This window comes from Saccopteryx bilineata, chromosome 2 (assembly GCF_036850765.1).
Source record: "Saccopteryx bilineata isolate mSacBil1 chromosome 2, mSacBil1_pri_phased_curated, whole genome shotgun sequence".
In the NCBI taxonomy this organism is placed as follows: domain Eukaryota; kingdom Metazoa; phylum Chordata; class Mammalia; order Chiroptera; family Emballonuridae; genus Saccopteryx; species Saccopteryx bilineata.
The window spans coordinates 62,089,207-62,112,863 of NC_089491.1; the positions used below are offsets into that span (position 1 = coordinate 62,089,207).

The 23,657-nt window shown below is 39.8% G+C and overlaps 1 protein-coding gene across 6 annotated transcripts in view; it reads left to right on the plus strand.

The window, feature by feature from the left end:
* The first annotated feature begins 22,429 nt into the window (after positions 1–22,429).
* The window catches only part of SMARCA2 (SWI/SNF related, matrix associated, actin dependent regulator of chromatin, subfamily a, member 2), a 176,330-nt gene continuing 175,102 nt past the window's right edge, over positions 22,430–23,657 (plus strand). For 2 of the 6 annotated variants that reach the window (XM_066257155.1, XM_066257164.1), the window contains exon 1: positions 22,430–22,582. The gene's annotated coding sequence lies outside the window, so the exon portion shown is untranslated. Of the gene's footprint in view, positions 22,583–22,953; positions 23,303–23,466; positions 23,583–23,657 lie in introns of those variants that run through there. The other 4 variants (XM_066257160.1, XM_066257162.1, XM_066257157.1 and 1 more) reach the window with 3 other exon arrangements.

Sequence of the window (23,657 nt, forward strand, 5' to 3'; positions counted from 1 at the left end):
TTAACTTATTGGGATGACTTTGGTTTGCAAGACCATAAGATTTCAGGTGTACAACTCAATATAACACCATCTGCACATCAAATCACCCTCCACCCCCAAGCAGTCTCTTTTCATCCCCATTATGATCCCCCTCCACTTTGCCTACCTCTATGACTGGATAATATTCCATTGTATAGATATATCATATTTTGTCTATTCAGACATCTGTTCATAGACACTTGGGTTGCATCCATGTTTTGACTATTGCAAATAGTGCTGTTATAAACAATCATGTACAAATTTTTGTTTGAATACCTGCTTTTCGTTCTCTTGGGTATATATACCTTGGAATGGAATTGCTAGGCCACATAATAGCTGTATATTTAGCTGACTGAGGAACCACCAAACTCTTTTTCTACAGAGTTTGAACCATTTTAAAATCCCACCAACAATAGTTAAGGGTTCCAATGACTTCTTCACATCCTTACCAATATGTGTTATTTTCTGTTGATTTTTAAAAAACTATTATCGCCATCCCAGTCAGTGCAAAGTGGTATCTTATGTGGCTTTGATTTGCATTTCCCTAACAGCTAATGATATTGAACATCTTTTCATATGCTTCTTGGCCATTTGCATATCTTCTTTGGGGAAATGTCTATTCAATTCCTTTGCCCATTTTTTGATTAGGTTATTTGTCTTTTTGTTCTTTTCGTATTCTGGATCCTATACTCTCACAGACATATAATATACAAAGAGTTTCTCCCATTCTCTCAGCTATCTTTTTACTTTCTTGGTAGTGTCTTTTAAAGTAAAAAAGTTTTAAGTTTGGTGAAGTTCAATTTCTTTCTTCTTTAGTTGCTTGTACTTTTGGTGCATATCTAAGAAATCATTGCCAAGTCCAAGGTTATAAACATGTACCCCTATGTTTTCTTTTGAGTTTTAAAGTTCTACAATTATAAATATTATTGAACATCTATTAGAAGCAAAGACCTGTAGTTCATGGAGAAATGGCCTACTGACTAGAGAGGCTGACCAAACCTAGAAACTCCTGTAAGATGGCTTCATTGTGAAAAAAGTGGAGAGAAAAAACATTTATTAAGCATGTCACAGAATTTAAGTAGATTCTGCAATTTCTGGTCTCACCTGGAAAAAAAAGTCCTGTATCTCAGCACAAAAATGAGAGCAATGACAACAACAGAAATTTAAGGGATTTTGAAAACTATGAACATGGAATCAAAGTGGTGTGTGACATAAATTTGATAGTCTTAGCTTTTTGTTTAATAATATACACACTTTTAATGAAGATCAGTAATAAAAAAGGAAAACCCCCAAAATAACAAGTGCAGGCTAGAATGTGGAGAAATTATAATCTTTGTGCACTGTTGGTGGCAATATAAAATGGTACGCAAAAGAACATATTGTTAAGAAAAACAGTATGGTGGTTCCTCAAAATATTAAAAAATAGAGTTACCATATTCAGCAATTTCACTTATGGGTGCATACCCAAAAGAATGGAAAGCAGGGACTGAAACAGATAGTTGCACATACATGTTTATTGTAGAATCCTTTGCAATAGCCCAAAAGTTGAAACAACCCAAGTATCTATCAATGGATGAACAGATAAACAACATGTTGTATGCACATACAATGGAATATTATTCAACTTTGAAAAGGAAGGAAATCCTGTTAAATGCTATAACATGGATGAAGCTTGAGGACATTATGCTAAGTGAGATAAGCTACTCTCTAAAATGACAATACTGTATGATTCCACCTATGTGAGATACTAGAGTAATCAAATTTATATAAAGAGAAGGTAAAAGGGTGGTTGCCACCTGCTAGGGGGAGAAGGAGAAAGGGCAGGCAAAAGACTGAAGAGACTTCCATTTTCTCAAAATATAGAGAATTAAAGCAGGCACTGGCATGGGGTTGTAACTTCAATGTTTCGCTGTCTCTTATGTTCCTCTAACAGTGACAAGAACCTCTTCATAAGGTAAAGATTTTCTAACAGTGGAAGGTGACTTTAGGCATAGCATTTGGGAGAGAAATAACAAGTGAACAGCAATAGGAGGAAAGGAACAATGGAGAAAATGACTGAGTTGGGAATAAAATTGACAAAAGTAAAATTAAAAACTATTTTATGTGAGGGAGAAGCAAATGAGGAATTCAGAAGTTGTAAAAGAAATGACAAAAGAGCTGAGCAAGAAAGAAGACATTCTAGAGAAAAATCCTGGGGTCTAGGGGTTCTGGCTGATGAACAGCACTGTTGGCTAGTCAACTTTTGGTTAAAAGATTGAAACCAATTTGTTTTCTATAGGTAGCAAATATTTATTGCCTGAATGTTAGTTCTGATGATATACCTAGCAAAATCCAATATTCATAAACAGATGTTTTATAACTGGAAGTCATGGAAATACCCTTAAAAAAGCAAAAAACAGAAAGGCATACCGTTCAGAGTCATATACTTTGATTTTTTCTTTTATTTTTTTTAATATAAATTCCTATTTATTTTGTGTCAAGATGAGCTCCAGGGAATAAAATTATTTTGGTGGAATACAATTCATACTTCCCCATACATAGACAGTAAGTTATTGCATTCAAATAAACTTTAGGTTTAAGTACTTAAGCCTTTCTTAAGTTGATTATACAGGGAAAAATTTTCAGTTGGGATTATCCTTACTTTTTATAACCTCTCTTCATTCTTGGTAGATGGCTTTAGCCAGTGCTGATTCTTAGAATACTAAAAAAAAAGATGAATTAAGGAAAAGGAAAGGAAATTTTAAAAAGTCAGTGGGGCTGATTGGCAGTAATGAACATAAAATGTGATTAGGAAAAGGTTGAAACAAACTAAAATTAAGGCAACTGCTTTTTTCACTAGTACTTGCTATTTCTATCCTCCATTTTCATAGAAGACAAACTAAAATAGTATAATAAAAATAGCCAATATTTATCAAACTAAGCATATGATGTTCCAGGCCCAGTTCTAAGTGTTTTGTATATATTATCTAATATTCACAACAACCCTACAAGGAAGGTACCCTGTAAGAACCTATTATTATAAATAAATTGTCATGAACTTTGTGAGCCTGTTGGTATCTTTAAATCAGCCACTATGGCAGTATTTACATCATGGAAATCAACATATGCTACAAATCAGAGATTTGGAGAAGAGAGCCAGTTGTTAAATGTCTTCTAGAATATCACTGCTATTGCCCTCCTTTCACAGATTGGGGAAACAAGAACACAGAAAAGTTAGGTAAATTTTTCATGATCATGCAGCTAGTAGTTGGTAGAATTAATATTGTATACTAGGCAGCACCATGCTAACATACTGTTTATATGTCTAATATACATTGACTTAACTTACAAAACCTAAGTTTCTCATTTAGACCGTTCTACTATCCACTGTAATAGATATGTTACAATCTAATAATGTTTCATATTTATCTCTGATGCATCACAAATAAAGTAGATTAAGTGAAAATGCAAAATAATCCTAGATCATCTCCCTCTCTCCATTCCTTCCTTCTTTTCTTTCTTTCTTTCTTTCTTTCTTTCTTTCTTTCTTTCTTTCTTTCTTTCTTTCTTTCTTTCTTCCTTCCTCCCTCCCTCCCTCCCTCCCTCTCTCCCTCCCTCCTTCCTTCTTTCCCTTCTTTCTTTCCAAACTTTGATTATGTCTTTGCTCTTGGTAAGGTGACCAACATTTTTACAATGAAAAAGAGAACAAAAATAAATAAAAGAAAACAATATTGTAAATAAAAGAAACATTTTATTCATTGCAACAATAATACACTATAATATGATAAATGCATAATAAAAATATTTGTGATATTTTATATGGTAATTATGCTTACATGCCTATTAATTTTTAATAATAATTATAAGAAAAAAGTACTTATTTAGATACAAATACATCACATCACACACAATGGATCGACTCTGCATCAATCGAATACGGACATTTATAGATTAGTCTTCCAATATCAAAAAGGAGGACACTTTTTGAGAGAGGATGGAACTTACAAAAGAAGGACTATCCTCCCTAAAGGTGAACAATTGGTCACCTTACTATTAGAATAAAATGTATGTAAATCTCTTAGGAATTTTGGCAGCATTTAAGAAGTGAATTTTCTCCCTAATGCTCCCAAACTGCTTTTCTTATTATTGTAGAAAGTGGAACAGCTGTGCTGACAGTGGGTATCATAATCATCATTAATAAATATTTATTGAGCATGCTCTTTGTGTTGAGAAACGAAGACTCAGAGAGGTACAAGCTATGTTCCTAGGACTTGCCCAACAAGTGCTCAGGTATCAAGTAGAAATTGTTCAAAAGAGAAAAGAGAGTAATCATAATGGGTAGGGCAGCTGGGGAAGATTTTTCTCAGGAGAGAAATAGCTCCTGAGCTAAAGAGTCAGAGGGAAAGTGAGCATTAATGGTAGGAAGGATGGATGACTGAAGAAAGGCAGTTGGGCTGAGGTCATTTTTGTGTATGGAATAAAAGTAATACAGTTTGGCTAAAGGAAAGTTTCTATAATAGAGCATGAGTCTTGAATGATAGACTCCTATTTGAGGGGGGTGAGGGGCATCTGACCTTGATTGTGGAGCCTGGGCTTCATTTTTTGAACAATAAAGAATCACCCAAGGTTCTGCCACACATGAAAGATGTGTAAAGCCGTACTGTGAATAAGGTTAATGTTAGCCAGGTGTGTAGGAAGAGAGAGGTACTGGAAACAGAAATAACAGTAAAACAACACTCTGTTATGAAATCTTTTCAACCTGGAAAGTCGTTATAAAAGAATTAGAATTGTAAAAATATATATATAATTAAAATTGCAAACTGTGATTACAATGACACAAAACATATGCATGGAAAAGACTAGGAAGAACTACAACTAAATTATTAGCTATTGAGTTGAGCTGGTAGAGTTATGGGTGATTTTTTTTATTCCTATCTCACCACTCCACTCCTCTTTGGCAACTATCAGCTCTATACCTATGGGACTGTTTCTGTTTTGTCTTGTTTTTTTTTTTGTTTTTTGGATTCCACATATAAGTAAAATTATATGTCATTTGTATTTCTCTGTCTGACTTATTTCACTTAGCGTAATATCCTCTAGGTCCATCTATGTTATCACAAATGTCAAGATTTCATTCTTTTTTATCACTGAATAATATTCCATTGCATATATTTTTTTCACTGATTTTGTATACAATAGCAAATTATGCTTTAGACATAGTAAGATAAAGGAAAAGCCATTCAAATGTGGATTTGGGGCAGCTGGCAGCTAAAATTTTGGAAATTGGTGAAGATGTGACATTTTATTTTGTGAGCCATAAAACTGACTGAGAATTCTGATAGGGAATTCAAAGCAAGAAAGGCTTAGCAAAAAACCTGAGCCTTGAGGACTTGCCCAAGAAGATGCAGAAGAGGAGCAGGAAGTGAAGTCTATGGAAGGGACTGAACATCATGAACCTGAGAATAAGAAGTGTTAAGACTTGTTAGGACAAAAAGACCAATGTAACTTAGTAGTTTCTAATGTAATTATCCTCTGAGAGTTAGAAAAATAATGAAGACTAAGAAAAGGCACTGTTTCTAACTTCTTGAACTGATGAAGCTGGAAAAGAACGATAGTGGCTTCATATTTTGAGTGTTTCCTCTGTACTACGACCCTGATATGTGCATTATATCTATTGTCTTTTATAATTTTCATAATAGTGTCTTGTGCTGGGTGCCATTATTATCCTCATTTAGTAAATGAGGAAACTGAGACAGAGCATTTAAGATGGAAAGAAACTTAGAAATTATATGAAAAAATAGCCCCATTTTATCAGTGAACTTAAATGGGCTCACAAGTCAAGGTCACATGACTTGTCTAGGGCCAAAGCTATTTGGAGAAGGGAAGCGCACATTGTAGGGAAGTCATGCACCTGAATTTTTCCTTGATGATGGCCAACCTACCCCCTAGTGTGTCTGAGCCCTGCAGTGGTATTTTTTCATGTTCACTTTCTACATTTTCTCAATACTATATATACTTCTCACAAAAATCTGGGATCATTTATCACTTCATATTCATTTTGAAATATCCTCTAATTTTTGTGAGCAGTATAAATGGTCTACATGTACAGATTTTGATGCTGATGTCACTCAATGTCATTTGGCTGCTCCAAGTAGCTTTCCCACTCCATTTAGCAGCATTTATATAAGATGTCATCTACAGCAATGCTGTTTAAGTCTAATAATGAATCTAAAGTGGGAATTGTTTTCCTGCGTCTGAGAAGGGGCGGATGTTATTCAGGAGAGAACAAAAGTTGTGATCATTTAGTAGAACACTAATTAAAAGTGTGATTAATGTTATACATTGACAATTCAGTCCTACAAAAAAAAAGTATTTAGGTTACAAATGGCCTAACTAATCTTTACTTTCAATGTTTTGTTAATAGAGTATTAGATGTGTGTAGAGCATCTAGACAATTTTACTCTGTTTCTGAAAATACATGGAACTTAGCATAGACCCGATACTATACCCTCTCCATGGCTAATGAACAACAAATCCATCATGAGTCTACTAAAACGTTGGTCCCTGGAAGTGTTGCTAGAAATTTTCATAGTCTAAACTCTCACCACAGTGGGAAATTTTATAAACCTTGCTGTTAGCATGAAATGTGATCTGATATGCAAAAAATATAATCATAAACTAAAATTTTCTTGTTATTCATTTGAATTAGGAAAGTGTGCATCTTTTACTAGATTTCCAAAAGTCTGAAACTATTTCATATGGAATTATATATATTTATATATTATTAATATACTATTATATTATATCTATTATTTAAAAGATAGTCTGAGTGTGGACCCAATACAATTTTATTTTACTAAGATTTATATCATCCATAAACTCCTGATGATGAGGCCCATGTTTTAGTGACATGACCTAAAAGCATAATATTTAGGTGAGGGCAAAATATTCCTGAAATGTCTATCTCCTAAGGGCCCAAAGATTGTTTTTCCACTCTGTGAAGTTTGAGTCATAGTGGCAACATAAAAGAAATAGAATAGAAAATATTAACTTGAGAGGGCATTATGCTTAGTAAGAGTCAGAACTGTTTTAGGAAACTGCTGTAGTTATTGTGTTTGTTAGCCCTCAGATCCACTCCTCCTTCCAATCAGCCCTATAAGGGAAGTGGGGACCGAGCCTTGTGGACTGCAATTCCCAGGCTCCTGTGTCAGCGGCAGTCTGCCCATGAGAGGCACTGGCAAGAGACAAGACAACTGAAGGACAAGAGGGAAGCAGAAGACAGGGTATTTCCCATTCTTCTTTCTGCTTCTAACTTCACCTTGGCTCTTCACCTTGGCTCTAACTCTGAGAACCATCATTAGTTTCAGATTCACTAGGAGACCCTGGACTCTGAGCTCTGTTAATTCTGCCTCATCCCTTGGTTCCCCAGCTTAGGTGTAAAACTGACCTTACTGTTCATTGTTACTGTCAGTTCTTTATTTGACTTCTCAGCTCTTCCATCACCTGTGTAACCAATTCCCTAAATTAAATTCCTTCTGTTTTTCTGGTTGGACCCCAACTGATACAATTTGCTATGTACATAAGTATGTGTATATTGGGCCATAATATATAATACATTTCATACTGAGAGTATTGTTAAAAGAGTTTTGAAAGCCACAATCTATGAAAATAAATTTTATAGCATTTAATGAATTATACTGGTGCCATTTCTTTAGTTGAGTATTGATGGCTGTTACTGAGCTGAAGAACATGAACTTGAGGACTTTATTTCTCCTCTAAAGGAAATAGTATAGTAGAATAGCGTACTGACTGAGAGTAAGGAGACCAAGATTCTAACCTTGGTAGGTGGCCATGGGCAATCCATTCAACCATGTGTTCTATCTAGCACATTACGTTTACTTAAGTGCATGGAAACAGAGGTGATGAGTTTGGCCTGTATTTTTTAAACCAGTGATGATTATAAGAAGTTATAGTGTTACCATTCCAAGGAAGACGCATATAGTCTGTGACAGCTCAGACACCAGTGATATTAGCAATTGAAGACTGAAAGAATAGTCACTTATCTAGATCATTATATTTTGCTTTCACTATTTAATTATGTTCCTCACTTGATAAGTAGTAATTTATTATGTTAGCATTAGAAATAGTAGATCACCATTCTGGTCTTAAGTTCTTAGGAAAATAATAAACATTGATATATGCAGTAGGACATGCAGAATATCAGGTAATGGTAGATATAGTCATTAATATCAGTAAATAAATCACACCATACAAGTGAGGTGTCCCATAAAGACAAACGCCCCTGACAGACAGGTATATTTTTAAAGTAGTTCAATAAAATATAGCTAAAGTGTGAGGTGTCAACCTCTTTAAGACTCAGATATACCTCCAAGTCCTAAATCTTAAGTATTAATTATACAAAAGCACAAACAAATAATGTTGTATGTTATGATCTTCTTTAACCTTATCAACAAATCCCTTATTGTCCCTCAGATTTAAAGAAAATCTATAACCAAAAGGCCCCAAATAGTCTTCATAGAAGTAAAATTCCAACTGAATCACAATGTCTCTGTTAAGATAAGCAATTGAATATGTACAATTCCAGACATTTCCTTTATGCCCACCACTGAAGTCAGTGACTGTTCGGCTGACTTTATCTGAAGGAGAGATGAAAGCTTCCTGTCCAGCATCAGGCCTCGCCCCATGCAGAATCCAGATGCTTGCAACCCTTTCCCAAACTACTTATTCTTGTTTTATATATTCATCACTTTCTGCGATGAAACCTAAAATAAAGCCATATTGTTGTGGAATGTATTTAATCCCTACCTGTGGAGAGATTTATTCCCCTCCCCCTCCAAAAGCAGATTATTTCATCTCAATTTCTTTAAAGAGTCATCTAATGCGATTTTAGTGGTTAGTTCTGATTTTATATGCTCCTGACTTATTTCCTACCCTTCTCTTGAATTTGCATAAAACTTCTGGAATAGAATAATGACTGCAAGAAGGCAACATCAGAGTGCACTTCTGTGTACTGAACTTGAAGTGAGAATCTGGTGCGGGACATAATGCAGGTAGAACCCGAAAAGGGTCACACACAAATAAAAGGCAATAAATAGTACCTGAGAAGATAAGTCCAGTGCCAGCTGAAGTGGTCTACAAGTAAAATGCTACAATAAAATCCCATAAAACAGCATGAGAAATAGAGATAATAGAGCCTGCTCCTGTGGCATTTGGTTGTGGGGCTTAGAATGAGCTACGGTGTCACATTGGTACAAAAGCATATTATCATTCAGAGACACACAGTAGCATGACCTGCCATAACAAATATTAAATTATTTAAACAATTTGTGACAAAAAATATTTAGACACTAAATTTATGTTCTGATTCTTAATGTGCCACTGCCCAAAGATATGTCAAAACCTTAAAGACATGTTGATGGCAATATTTATAGAACTCTTTCTTGTCTAGACAGCATACCTATAATAGAATGTTCCTGAGAAAATCCTTCAGAAGGAAATTATCCTCAGAAAACCTATCTTCAGAGACAAATGAAGCCTTCGTTTGGGCAGTTATAATGCACTTAAATTATCTAGAGATAGATTGAGTTCTATAAGGTGTTTGTTTTTTCTTTTTTAAGGGTAGACATGTATGGACATATAAATGTTACAGAAAAGATTAATTTCTTATCAGAAAATAACCATGCATCATTAATGCTCTGATAACTCTATATCAGTAAATCTTATCCCCTTGGAGGAAGATCCCCTTGAAAATCTGATGAAATGTATGGATTCTCTGTGCAGAAGTACAAATTAACATGATCACAGAATCTCAAGCAGGTTCAAGAGATTCTCAAATGCTTCAAAAATTATTTATATTCCACCCTTACCTGCACCATAATGAGTGAAGAATCCTGTATTTATGACAAATTATTGGGCAGTTTTTACACGAGCAACATAGATCACTACTCTGAATCTCGAGTTTTATGATGCTGAGATAAAAACTTTGACTTCATCATTTAGTCTTCTCCAAGTTGCTTGATCACTTGCCCCTTGCAGTTAAAAAAATAGTGTGATGTATGTATATTTATTTATAATACATGTATTCAGTATTAAGTCATATAAAATATATACAAAAAGAAGTTATATAAGAATGAGATGAAATTGATGGAAAAACTTTATTTTCTAGGCATTTTATTTTACTTTTTAATTTTCATTGAGTTTATTAGGGTAACATTGATGGATAAAATTAAATGTTTCAAGTGCACAATTCTATAATTCACCTGTGTATTGTATTGTGTGTTCACCACCCCAAGTTGTCTCCTTCTGTCACCAACAATGCATGAGGGTTCCCTTTCCTCCACCTCCTCACCAACACTTGTTGGCAAATTTATTGATGATAGCCATTCTGACAGATGTGAGGTGACATCTTACTGTGGTTTTAATTTGAATCTTTCTTATGATTAGTGACAATGAGCATCTTTTAATATGTCTATTAACCATCTGTATGTCCTGTATGGAGAAGTATTTATTCAAGCCCCTTTCCCATTTTTTTAAGTGGCTTTTTCTCTTTTTCAGATGCTGAGTTATATGAGTTCTTTATTAGTTTTGAATATTAACCCCTTATCATTGGTGAATATGTTCCCCCACTCGGTAGTTGTCTTTCCATTTTGTTTATAGTTTGATGTGCTGTGCAAAAACTTTTTACTTTAATATAATCTCATTTCCCCCCTTTGCCCAAGGAGGAGATAATATCAAAAATATATTGCTATGGGAAATGTCTGAGATTTTACTGCCTAGGTTTTCTTTTAGGATTTTTATGGTTTTGAGTCTTACATTTAAGACTTTAATTCATTTTAAGTTTATTCTTCTGTATAATAAATTGATCTAGTTTCATTGGTTTTGCATGTATCTGTCTAATTTTCCCAAAACCATTTCTTGAATAAACTATCTTAACCCTATTGTATGGTCTCACCTTCTTTGTCAAATATTTATTGACCATAAAGAAGTAGATTTATTTCTTCACTCGCTATTGTGTTCCATTGATCTATATGTCTGTTTTTATACCAGTACCATGCTGGGGGCTTTTTTACTTCAATTTAAACAACATTTTTAGATTGACTTTATTAGGGTGACATTGTTTAATAATATTACATAGGTTTCAGGTGTACCATTCCATAATACATCATCTGCGACACGTTTACCACACCAAGTCAAGTCTCCTTCCATCACTATTTAATTCCCCCTTTATCCTCTTTTATATGCCCCACCCCTCTCCCTCCTGTAATCATGACATTTGTCAGTGTCTATGAGTACCATGCTGTTTTGATTACTGTAGCCTGATAATAGGTAAACTAGTTCCTCCAACTTTTTTCTCAAGATTGATGTGGTTATTTGAGGTCTTTTGTGGTTCCATATAAATTTTTGGAATATCCTTCATCTTTCTTGGATCACTTGCCTTTGAGGAATCTATCTACTAGTTTGGTAAGAACATTCAAACAGGCACATGTGTCAAGGAATGGAGTTCTTTCAACAGCCATAAAAAAAGTGAGGTTTCCTGCCAACAATTATGTGAGTGAGCTAACTTGGTAGCAGATTTCTCAGCCCTAGCCATGCCTTCCAGTGATCTATAATATATTACTGGTTAACACCTTGACTATAATTTCTTTAAAAACTATGAGTCAGAACCAGCCAATACTGTTTTTAAATTTCTGACCCATAGAAATTATATTTGTTCTAGTCTAGTTTTGTGACATATGCCATTGGTATCTTGATAGGAATTTAGCTGAATATATAGGTTGCTTTGGGTAGTATGGATATTTTAATGATGTTAATTCTTCCTATCCATGAAAATGGTATATGTTTCCACTTGTTTGTATCTTCTTCAATTTTTTTCTTAGTAGCTAATAATTTTCCAAGTACATGTCTTTTACATCCTTGGTTGTTTATTTCTAGGTTTTATTTCTTATGCTGCAATTGTAAATGGGATTGTTTTCTTAGTTTCCTTTTCTGAATGTTCATTATTGGTGTATAAAAATGCAACTAATTTCTGGGTATTTGTTTTGTATCCTGCTACTTTACTGAATTCGTTTATCAGTTCTAGTAATATTTAGGTGGAATCTTTAGGATTTTTTTTATATACAGTATCATGCTATTTTCATGTGTGCATGCCTGCCTGTTGAAATCACATGTATGCGGTCTAACAATTGGGATCCTGGATGCAGAGAGTTGGTCAACCTGACTCACAAGAGAGGACACATGAGATCATTATGTTTTGGCACATAAAGACCTGGACACCCACTTCAGCAGCTGCTCAGCCTCCCTCATCCATATGGAACAGGATTGGTGGATCCCATCCCCTCTCCATGGACATTAGTGTTTATCCCAACTCCTATTTCATCAGTTCTCTAATAGGTAGTCTGGAAAAAATATCTTTGGAAGGTTGTACAAGAATCTATTTGGGGTCACTTCCTAGGAAGCACACTGCCAAGTGAAAATGAGCACTGGTGGGACTTTGACGAGCCCTGCACACTGTTCTCCCAGAGGAGGGTCCTTGCCCTCTTCTCCTCAGGGGATCTGCAGGGGCCTCTGCTTCTGCATGTTGTCCCCAGCGTAGGATACCACCAAATCAAAAGTCTGTCAGTCTGATGGTGACAGTTCTCCCTCCCCAGTATTTACAGTGTGTGTGTCCCCATCAGGAAGGTCGGGCAACTCTGACATGTAGTGACGTGTACGCTGTCTCTCATTGGAAGTGCATGTGTCCTTATACAAACATCAAGTTTCAACAGTTTTCTGCACTACAGGGATGTTAAGTCTTTGTCAGGCCTTGGGGTTGAGGAAGGCTTTCCAGCTTGTGGTGTGTCTTTTCTGATTTCTATATCTTTCTCATTTTTGTTTTGGGCACAGAAACAGCCAGCTGTTGCCTGACTCGCTCCTGGCCCTGCGGTCACACTTAGCACAGCACTCTCTACCCTGAAATGATGCACATACTTACTAAAAAGGTTTTATTTATTATTTATTTATTTATTTATTTATTTATTTATTTATTTCATCTTATCTCTAATCCATCTGGGATTTCTCTGTCAAATAACAAAAATGATATTTCAGATAAAAACAAATAAAACTATGTGAGCAGACACAAAAGGCATCTATTTTAAGATTCCATTTATAGAAAATGTCCAGAATAGGTAAAGGAGCAGAGACAGAGAGCAGATCAGGTACACTCAGGGACAGGAGGAGTGGGGTGAGGACTTTAGGTGCAGGGTCTCCTTCTGGGATGATGGGACATTCTGCAACTAGATGGTCATGCTTGCACAGCATTGGGAATGTACTTCATGCTCAGGAATGACACAATTTAATATATATATATAATGTTTATTACTAAAAATAAATCACACATTGGAAAAACAAAGGATAAAAAAAGCAAAAAGAAAGAAGAAAAAAAACCCAAATCTTCAAATAATGAAATTTTAAAAAAACTGAATCTCAATAGGGAGAGAAGAAGAACATAACAATGAAAGAAAAGAAAGAGGTCAAAGAGGAAGGGCTAAACAAATCCTTCTGATGGGAGGAGTGCAGGTTCAGCAAGCAGCTCAAGAGCCAGCCCGGATGTGTTTTCTAGAAGCAGCTGCTGCTCTGTGGCGAGGACCAGGGCAGGTTCGAGGGAGGCTTCCCCAGATAGGGGTGGCGGGGCCTCAGGTAGCTCAGGAGATGCTGGGAAGGCCAACCCAGCTCCAGAGCCTCAGCTGGAGCAGCTGATGGAGGGGGCACGACCATGGGAAATGGACACCTTCCAGGCCTGCAGCTGCCTCCTGGTCCACCCCTGCATCTGGCTCCTCAGGTGCTGAGATGGGAGCAGCCGGCTCTACCTCCTGGGCAGATGCTGGAGCTGTGAGAAGAGAAAAGATCAGCCACATGTCTGCATTGCCATGTGATCCCAAAGACAGATCCCTCCAGAGCTTTCCACAGAAGGGCAGCCCAGGACCCACCACAGGACATCCTCCCTGCCGACAGTCCAGCACATGGGTGCTCTGGGGCTGGTCTTTGCTCCTGGCTGTTCTCTGGGGGTGCTCCCTGTGTGTCTGACACTGACCCCTCCCCATAAACTTGCATGCACCTGCACCCCCATCACAGCCCCACCTCCCCCACTTTCTCACCCTTACCCTTTATCTAGTTGGGTTCCAGGTCATCTAGCCCAGTTCCTTTATACTTGGGTATGGTACTCCAGCCTGAAGTCTGAAATCTGGAGCTGTTTGAGAAACTTGGGTGGCTTTGGGGAAGGAGTTCTTTTCTGGCCATCCAGAGACCCTGGGTCCCCAGACCCCCAGGTGGTCACACTCACTTCAAGCCTGCTACAGCCCATGGTGGTGTGGCACACCTACCTCTCACTGGTGGACAGAGGGCAGGGGTCTCCTTTGACAGGCTGCTGCTCCTCCATGTTGTGGGAGGAGCTCTGCAATGACAGTGACCAGCAGCCACTCCAGAGGCCTCAAGCCCTGCCTGGCCCTAGTCGCTCTTGTATCTGCCCACTGGACCTTCTGCTCCTGGATCAGGTCCAGCCTTGTGTCTGTACAGACCTCCACCCAGGGGAAATGAGAGTCACCTCCAGGGCTCAGAATAAACTTCTGGTAAAGGGTACAAGTTGCACTCCATGTCCATCCATCCAGCCTTGACCTGGGGTGTGAACATGACCGGCATACCAGGCTTCTGCCTCCTCCTCAGCTTGTTTCTGCGGGGGGCAGGCTCTCCCCACATGAACGCTTTTCCCCCTGTACCTGCCACACACACATGGGAAGGGAAATAGAGCTGTTCAGGTAGGGGATCAGAGGGGTGGCCTGACCAAAATAACACCTCCCAGGGCCTCCCTGTGTTACCTCTGGGTCCCCTGTGAAAAGGACCACAGGAATCTGGGTTGAGCCCGGAGCCAGCCCAGATGGCCTTGGCGGAATGTGCTATCACTGCTGCTTCTTTTGAGGCTGCAGCCTCAGAGCACTGACACACAGCAGGAGAACATCTTGTCTCTGCCAGTGTCTCTAGCCAAGTGAGCTGGGTAAGGTCTGATTTAGAATGTGGCTGCCTGGTTACCAGGGTTCCAAATTCTGTTGAGCTCTATGGTCAGAGAAATGAGGTCACTGCTTGGTATAGAGAGGTCATTGCTCTTGTCCAGAAGTGAAGTCACTGTTCTACTGAGGAGATGTTAGGAGTAAGGGACCCAGGCAATAAGATGATATCATACTACCAATAACTAATATCTCAAGGCAAAAGATAGGCTTAGGTCAGAATTCCTCATTAATGATAGTTAACAAAAATCCAAATTTCTAGTAGTCTTGGATAACTGAATATTTTGACCTATCTTGTCAGATGTAATTAGACTATTTCTGCTTCTCAATATGGCTATCTAAGAACTCTTAGAGTTTAGCCTGACTAGTGGTGGTGCAGTGGATATAGCATCTTGGGCTTGAGCCCAAGGTCATTGGCTTGAGTGAGGGATTATTGACATGATCCCAAAGGTCACCAGCTTGAGCCCAAAAATTGCTGGCATGAAAAGCCCAAGGTCACTGGCTTGAGCCCAAAGAATGCTGACTTGAGTAAGCCAGGTATCTGGCTCTCTGGTCAAGGCACATATGAGAAGCAAGCAATGCATGACTAAAGTGAGAGGAACTACAAGTGGATGCTTCTCTCTCTCTCTCTCTCAGATGCGTGCACATGCGTGCTTTCTCTCTGTCAACAACAACATAAAAATAACTCAGAGGATAGAGTGGCAGATTTGATCTTGGTTTTCACCTGTGCTCAGTATTATCGGATTTATCTCTGTTTTCTTTCAAGTAACATTTTTAAAAACCACTTGTTTTCCAAACAAGAAGTTTGCTTGGTTGAGACCAAGTAATATAATCTGTGGAAGCAGTAAACTTCAGGCAATGCCAATGCCTTGACATTGAAATACCCAGAGGAAATAAATCCCATGATCATCTTCTGCCAGTGGCCCTTTTCTTCTGTAAGTATTTCACATACATAGTGTTTGGTACATGGCCAGTTTATGTGGAACTGTGTAAAGGTGCTAGTATAAATGAGTATAATAAACAGTTACAATTTTTTTTTTGCTCATCATTACATATTTTAATCATTAAAGGAAAAATAATAGAACTAACAATCTTCCCAGATCATGATGAATTATATTGCCCATTCCACACTGGAGACCCCTGCCTTAGGTGAATTATTATATTTATTCTCTCTTAGCTTTCTCATCTGTAAAATGGGGATAATACCACATATATCAAAGCATTACGTGAATTAAATGACATATATAAAGGTCTCTGCAGTAATTCTGGCAGATGAGTTAAAAATAAACAGGAGCTGCTATTTAATTACTACTATTTTATTGCACAATTGACATGTAAGCACTCATGTTACTTTGAGACTAATTTAAAATTCAAACAAACAAAACCTCCTCCTCTCAATGCTTTTTATATGACTGCAAGAGATATTGCTTCCTCACCTCCTACCTCTAAGCCCTACCAAAACAAAACAGAATAAAACAAAAACAGGAAACATATTGGCCTTTTCAGCTTGGAAAGTAACATAAAGATTCAGACTCTTCTTTTTTATTAAGTTAGAGGAGAGGTGATTGACTCCTGCATGCACCCCGACTGGGATCCGCCCAACAAGCCTTGTCTGGAGCCTATTCAACAGAGCTAGCCTCAGCACCTGGGGCTGAGGCTTGAACCAAATGGAGCCACTGGCTACAAGAGGGGGAGAGGGAGGGGAAGAGAAGCAGATGGGTTGCTGTTCATGTGTGCCCTGAAAAAGAATCAAACCCAGGACATCCACACATAGGGCCAATGCTCTATCTATTGAGCCAACCAGATAGGGCCTAGATTCAGAACTTTTAATTTTGTTCATTAACTCTTTTTTTTTTTTTTTTCTTTTTTTTTTTTTTTTTTTTTTTTTTTCCTGAAGCTGGAAACAGGGAGAGACAGTCAGACAGACTTCCGCATGCGCCCAACCGGGATCCACCCGGCACGCCCACCAGGGGCGGTGCTCTGCCCCCCAGGGGGCGATGCTCTGCCCATCCTGGGCGTCGCCATATTGCGACCAGAGCCACTCTAGCGCCTGAGGCAGAGGCCACAGAGCCATGCCCAGCGCCCGGGCCATCTTTGCTCCAATGGAGCCTTGGCTGCGGGAGGGGAAGAGAGAGACAGAGAGGAAAGTGCGGCGGAGGGGTGGAGAAGCAAACGGGCGCTTCTCCTATGTGCCCTGGCCGGGAATCGAACCCGGGTCCTCCGCACGCTAGGCCGACGCTCTACCGTTCATTAACTCTTTAGTAGTGAGTTTTTTTTTATGCTTGCTGGCTTCTGGGAGTGAGTTTTTTTTCAAAAAATGAAATGAGTTCCAGTTACTCTGGATGGTCAGGAGGCATGAGAATGTACATGAACGTTCATACTACTCAAAGGGTTAACATGATAATTGCTAATAGAAGACCTGCAAATTCTCTTTCAGATAATTTTAATATATAGCTCTCATCCTTTCATTCAACAAAGTTGTTTTTTCTTTTCATTAACAATATGCAGTAGGTCTCCCTTATCCATAGGACATGGCCCAAGACCCCCAGTGGATCCCTGAAGCCACAGGCAGTATTGAACCATATCTCTATATTTTTTCTATACATACAATTTATGGTTTTTCTTTGACATGTCCAAATTGCCAGATCACCACTCATGGACTTTGGGGCCAATTATTAAGTAAAATAAGAAGTTATTTGAACATAAAGTACTGCAATATAGCAACAATCCACCTGATAACCTAGAAAGCTACTAAATGACTATCAAGGCACACATACAATATGGAAACACTGAACAAAGGGATGATTCATGTCCCAGGTGGGAAAGAGTAGGACTTCATGAAGTTGCACTGTATAACCTGTTTATTTCTGGATTTTTAAAAAAATTTTTTTACAGAGACAGAGAGAGTGTCAGAGTGAGGGATAGACAGGGACAGACAGACAGGAACGGAGAGATGAGAAGCATCAATCATTAGTTTTTCGTTGTGCATTGTGACACCTTAGTTGTTCACTGATTGCTTTCTCATATGTGCCTTGACCGTGGGCCTTCAGCAGACCGAGTAACCCCTTGCTGGAGCCAGCAACCTTGGGTCCAAGCTGGCGAGCTTTTTGCTCAAGCCAGATGAGCCCGCGCTCAAACTAGCAACCTCGGGGTCTCGAACCTGGGTCTTCCGCATCCCAGTCTGACGCTCTATCCACTGTGCCACCGCCTGGTCAGGCTATTTCTGGATTTTTAATTTAATGTTTCCAGACCAGGGACCACAGGTAACTAAAACCACAGAAAGCAAAACTGTGGATAAGAGAGAAACTACTGTATAATGTGCAAGGTATCCAGTTACCGTATTTCCTCATGTATAAGATGCTCTCATGTATAAGATACACCTTAATTTGGGGGCCAGAAATTTGAAAAAAAAATCTATTATATAAAGTTATTAAAATCAAGTTTTATTCACCATAAAATTCATACAACTCGTCACTGTCAAAACTCCCATCCATTAGCTTGTCCTCAAATGTATCTAATGAGGAATCACTGTTTTCATATATTGCCTCATCCTCAGTTCCATCTATGGCATTTGAAATGCCACAATCACTGTATAAAATGCACCCAGTTTTTAGACCCCAAATTTTTCAAAAAAGGGTGCATCTTATATATGGGGAATTATGGTAATTGCTGAGGTTTCAAAGATGAATGAACTTGCTCTACACTCTCCAGGTACCAACATTCTGGTGGAGGATACCAAATAAACGCATCAAAGAGGTAAGTGCTATAAAGGCCATACACACTGGTTGCTATGAGAGCAGAGTAGGATAAGTGGCTTCTCTGCCTGTGGAGGGCAGGGAGGGCCACTGAAAGGATGCTAAGCCATAGCTGAGTCTTGGAGGATGTGGATTGCGGGCTTGTATTTTAGTCAGAGGAGAGTTTGTCCAATATGGTATCTTGGGAAACAGCAGGTAGATCATGTTTTCAGAGCTCAGTCATTTAGGGAATCTCAGCAAAGCTGGAAGAGAGCTGTCCACACACAGCCTTGGATGACATGTTAAAATATCTTAAATTTCTCATATAATGGATTGAGAATAGACAAAGGGTTTTAAGCTGGAGAATAATATCATAAAGAGAATTGGGTTGTTATTTTGGAGGAATGATTGTGGAAAAACAATCTAATGAAACTGTTGATTGGAAAAATGAAAGAAAGGAGTGTTTATTTCTGCAATAAATTTACCTGTTAATTCTAGACACTTCACTAAATTAAATGTTGGCTGACTCACTTTGTCAAAGTTTAGTTTCCATAACTGCAGATGAACAGCTCATTCCATAAATGGTCTTACTTTCTACTGTTTGAAGCTGGGCAGTATTTCAGTCAGCATTAACTGTTTACCTCAGTAGGACTAGAAGCTTCCTAACTTTGTGCCCGGTCATTTTCTTAATTAAGGTGTTGTAACTATATAGATAGCAATTTTCAAATCCAATATCTACCTTATACAGAACATCAACCATGGCAGACTTACATAACATGTGAATGTGGCCATACAAACATGAAAAGGTGACTTCAATTCCTTGATCCCAAACTAGAAAGAGAAAAGCAAGATCAGAGAACCCATTATGACTCATTAAAGTCCTAAAGGAAAGGCTTCATGTGAATACAACATCCTGGGCAACCTCCCAGAGTCCTTTTAGCCTCCAACTATATTTGCTTTTGTGTGATTTTCTGAAAAACACAAGAACCCCATCATTTTTCTCTTTAACATCACCTGTTAAATTTTGCTTTACCTTGGAGATGAAGTTCATGCTCTATGTTCTACAATCTTCTCTTTGTGCTGAGTGAATGGTGCTACCTTTTCATTTCTCCTGAGCATAGATCTTATTTTATATAATTCATATTTGCTGCAGTGCAAGCTACAAACAAGACAGTGCTTCAGAGGAAAGACCTGAAGGGAGAAGGTGTTGCTCTCTAAGAACAATGTGAAGGAAAAAGGAGATGGGATATCTATATTTAATCTCTGCTCCCCATGATAGATAATATTTTTCAGATCCCACAGTTGTGCATATAATGCATGGATACACATCCCTCCAGGTACTGCATCAAAATTTTATATGCACTGAGGAATAGATACATGTAACAGTGGGAGTGTTTTCTTCTTTACTTTCTCTCTTACAAATTGCCAGAAGAAATGGCCAATCTCTTTCTCCAGTGTCTTACTAAAGTGACTGTTCTCTTTTCTGAAATTGGCATGGCAAGTGGAAGTAGAATCATAAGGGATAAAGGGCACTTATTCATAAGGAAATAATGGTAAATTCATCAATTTCTGAAAAATGGCATGTGAGTTTGGTGCGCCAGGAAAATGAATTAGGCCCTACCCCCAAATTAAAACCTAACATTACCTAATGTAATAAGTATTGCCATTAGATTAAAGTCCTTTTATAGACAACTAGACTATCTGGCTATATTATTAGGTATAATTTATTGGGTAGTTAGAAGTTATACTTTAACTACATTGCTAATTTTGTTTAAGATTTCTGACTGTATTTTTCCCAGTTAACAGTTATATTGGCAAAAAGAAGAAGGAAGGAAAGAAAGAAGGAAGGAAGGGAGGATGGAAGGGGAGAAAAGCTTATACTGGAACGTCCTTAGGCAGAAAAAGTTCTTACAAAAGATTCTTCAGGTCATACTATATTCTGTTTCTCTTAGTTAGATGTGTTATCTTTTGTTGTCTTGAGATTCCCTTTGGGAAAGACAGAAAATTATGAAGGTGAAGTTGACAAGCAAGTAACAAGTCCTTAAAAAAGGACAGGGTGGGAGATCACTGACACTCCTAGCCACCTGAATACTGTGCTCCTGCAGACTCTACTTCTGCCAGCAGCGGACCAGCAAGGTAAACAATTCTTGACACTTAATGCCTACATGCAGCATTTGGTGTTCTTTCCATTGCTTGGTGTCTTCAATGGGTCCAGTGCATAGTTTTAAGCACCCCATAACTGCATTTCAAACCTGATTCCTCAAATAGAGTCAATTTTGCAACAGTGAAATAGGCTTAAAATAGGATTTTACTCTAGGGGGAAAATCCCCAATCAAGTAGTCACAGTGCACTTTGAATGACTAATTTAAACCATTATGTTACAAAATAGGGGATAAATCATTCTTTTCATAGCGCTATTGTATAGGAACAGTTTTAATTTTAAAAGTCAAGCACCTACATTAATCTGAGACTAAAATAATAGGCCCCTGATTTAAAATCTAACATTCTTTCACACTTCATAAAACTAAATATAACATTGTCTCAGCAAACACTGACCTATTCCTCCCGCCGAAGTACTGTATTGCAAGGAAAATGGGAACAAGAGGTCTCAAAACTACAAAGTGCCAGCAGTTTACTGTTTGTAACCTTAATTGGTCCTAAATGTTGGGTATGAGAGAAGATTCTGTGGTCTGTAGAAAGAAAAACATTTATTCCCCTTCTTAAAAGCAGATTCCATATTTCAACTGTCCCCCTCACCCCCCGCCCTGCCCCCACGGTGTTGTTTTCCCAAATTTTTGTTTGTATTTTATCGAAGAAGGACAGGTGAGGGAAGGTCAAAGTGCTGTGTCTCGTCCACAAAGTAAACAGAAGAGTTAGGGCGGGTTTATTTATTTATAAGGTGTTCAGCCTCTCAGCTGTTTCCCCCCGACTGGTATTTGGAAGCTTGCAGTCCTTTAGAAAAGAGGCAGATTTGGCAGGAATGTTCTTTGTGCCCGCCTCCCTTTCTACGGGGGAGAAAGGGGACAGATTTATGATTACAACCTTGGCTGCGGAGCGGGGGGCTGGCGATAAAAAGTTTCAGTCGGCACGACATCTTTTTTTTTCACGGTCAACACTGTGCCACAAACAGCTTTGGTGCCACTCGGAGTCCTTCCCCTGTCCCCTCCCTTTCCCTCTGCAGGCTCGCTCTGGCAGGCGGAGGCACAAATTCCAGCACCTTCTTCACCAAACCCCAAACTACTACACAATATTACTACGGCTGCCCTCCTTTTCCCTTTGCCTCCTCCGCTTCACCAGCCTCCAGGGAGGTGCCCGGCAGCGCCCCTGGAAGAGGAGAAGGATAACGGGCGCCCCGCTCCATCAAGGCTTGGGGTTTCCTGCGTTCTGTGCAGTTTCTCTGCTCTAGGAACAAACACAGCTCCAGAGCCGGCGCCCTGCAGACACTCACTGATCCACGCATACAGTAGAAGCTGTCTCCGTCCACATTCTTGCACACCGCCCCCTCATCCCCCGGCGCTCACAGAGTCGCTGAGCGGGTCGAGTGACAGGCGCTACCCGCCAACCCGCGCCAGGGCGGGCAGGGAGGAGCGGCGCGCGGGGCCAACTGCAGCGCGTCTTCCGGCGCCGGTGGAGGCGGCGAGGGTGGGACGCGGGGCGGAGCCCGAGTTTAGGAAGAGGAGGGGATGACTGTCATCAATGAAGTCATATTCATAATCTAGTCCTCTCTCTGTGTTTCTGTACTCTGGGTGACTCAGAGAGGGAAGAGATTCAGCCAGCACACTCCTCGCGAGCAAGGTAAATATAACTTACAACTCCTTTCTCCTCTTTCCCCTCCCTCCGGCCTCCCGGTTGCAACCGCAGCACAAACCCCTCCGTCACCGCGCCGCCTTCGCCGGGGATTATTCATTATTATCCTAATTATTATTTATTGAGCATGCACGGAGACCAAAACAAACAGGCGGGCCAACCGCCACAACAACAACAATAACAACAAAAAAGAGCCCGCCTCCTCCCCGCGGGCCTCAGGTGGAATGCTCATAACGACAGAACCCGGGCTGCGGTGGAAGAAACGGGAAAGTTTAAACCGAACCTTACTATTCTAATAATAACAGTAATAATTACTACTTCAAGGAGGCAAGGAAGGGAAATCCCAACAAACCATTGCCTTGACCCTAGGTAGGCAGAGAGCGATGCGCTGCCAACTCAGGGTTGCAACACACACTTGGCAAGATTGCAACACCCCCTCCCCATTCCTTTAACAGCTTGGGGGGTTGGGGAGTGGGGGGGATGGAGACACGACAGTTCATCCCGAGCAGTCCTCCCCGGAAGAGTTGGAAGTGGAGCGAGAGAGGAAGGCAAGGAGCCTAGGTTGACGGCCAGGCGCCAACGAACGCGGCTGCCAATCGCTTCCCGGGGACTTGTTTAAAAGGCTCCGGCTGCGGAGACCCAGAGGATCGCGGCGATAGAAGCCTGAGCTGGCGCGCCGTAGAGGCGGCTGCCACCGCCTCGGGGCTGGTGCGTGCCAGATCGGAGGTGTCACCTCTACTTTGCGCGTTCCCTCGGGCGGGGATGGAAATGCTGACCAGTAGGCAGGCCTTTAGGGGAAAAGGCTGCCACGGGTTTGTGCCGGGGACTCTGCGGGCGTTCCTGCCTCGGGTACCTGGCGACCGCGCGGGCTCGAGTGTTGAAGTTCGGGGTGTCCGGTCCGGGCCGCACTGCTGGGAAGAGGGGGTGGCACCGAAGAAGGAGGTCGGAGGAGCCGGGCGGGCTGTCACCCTACCCTCCTTCTCCCCGGGTTTGTCTTCTTTTGCTGTGCGTCTTACCCTATCTTGAGACGCGGGAATCGCAAGCGTAGGTAGCCCGCAACCGT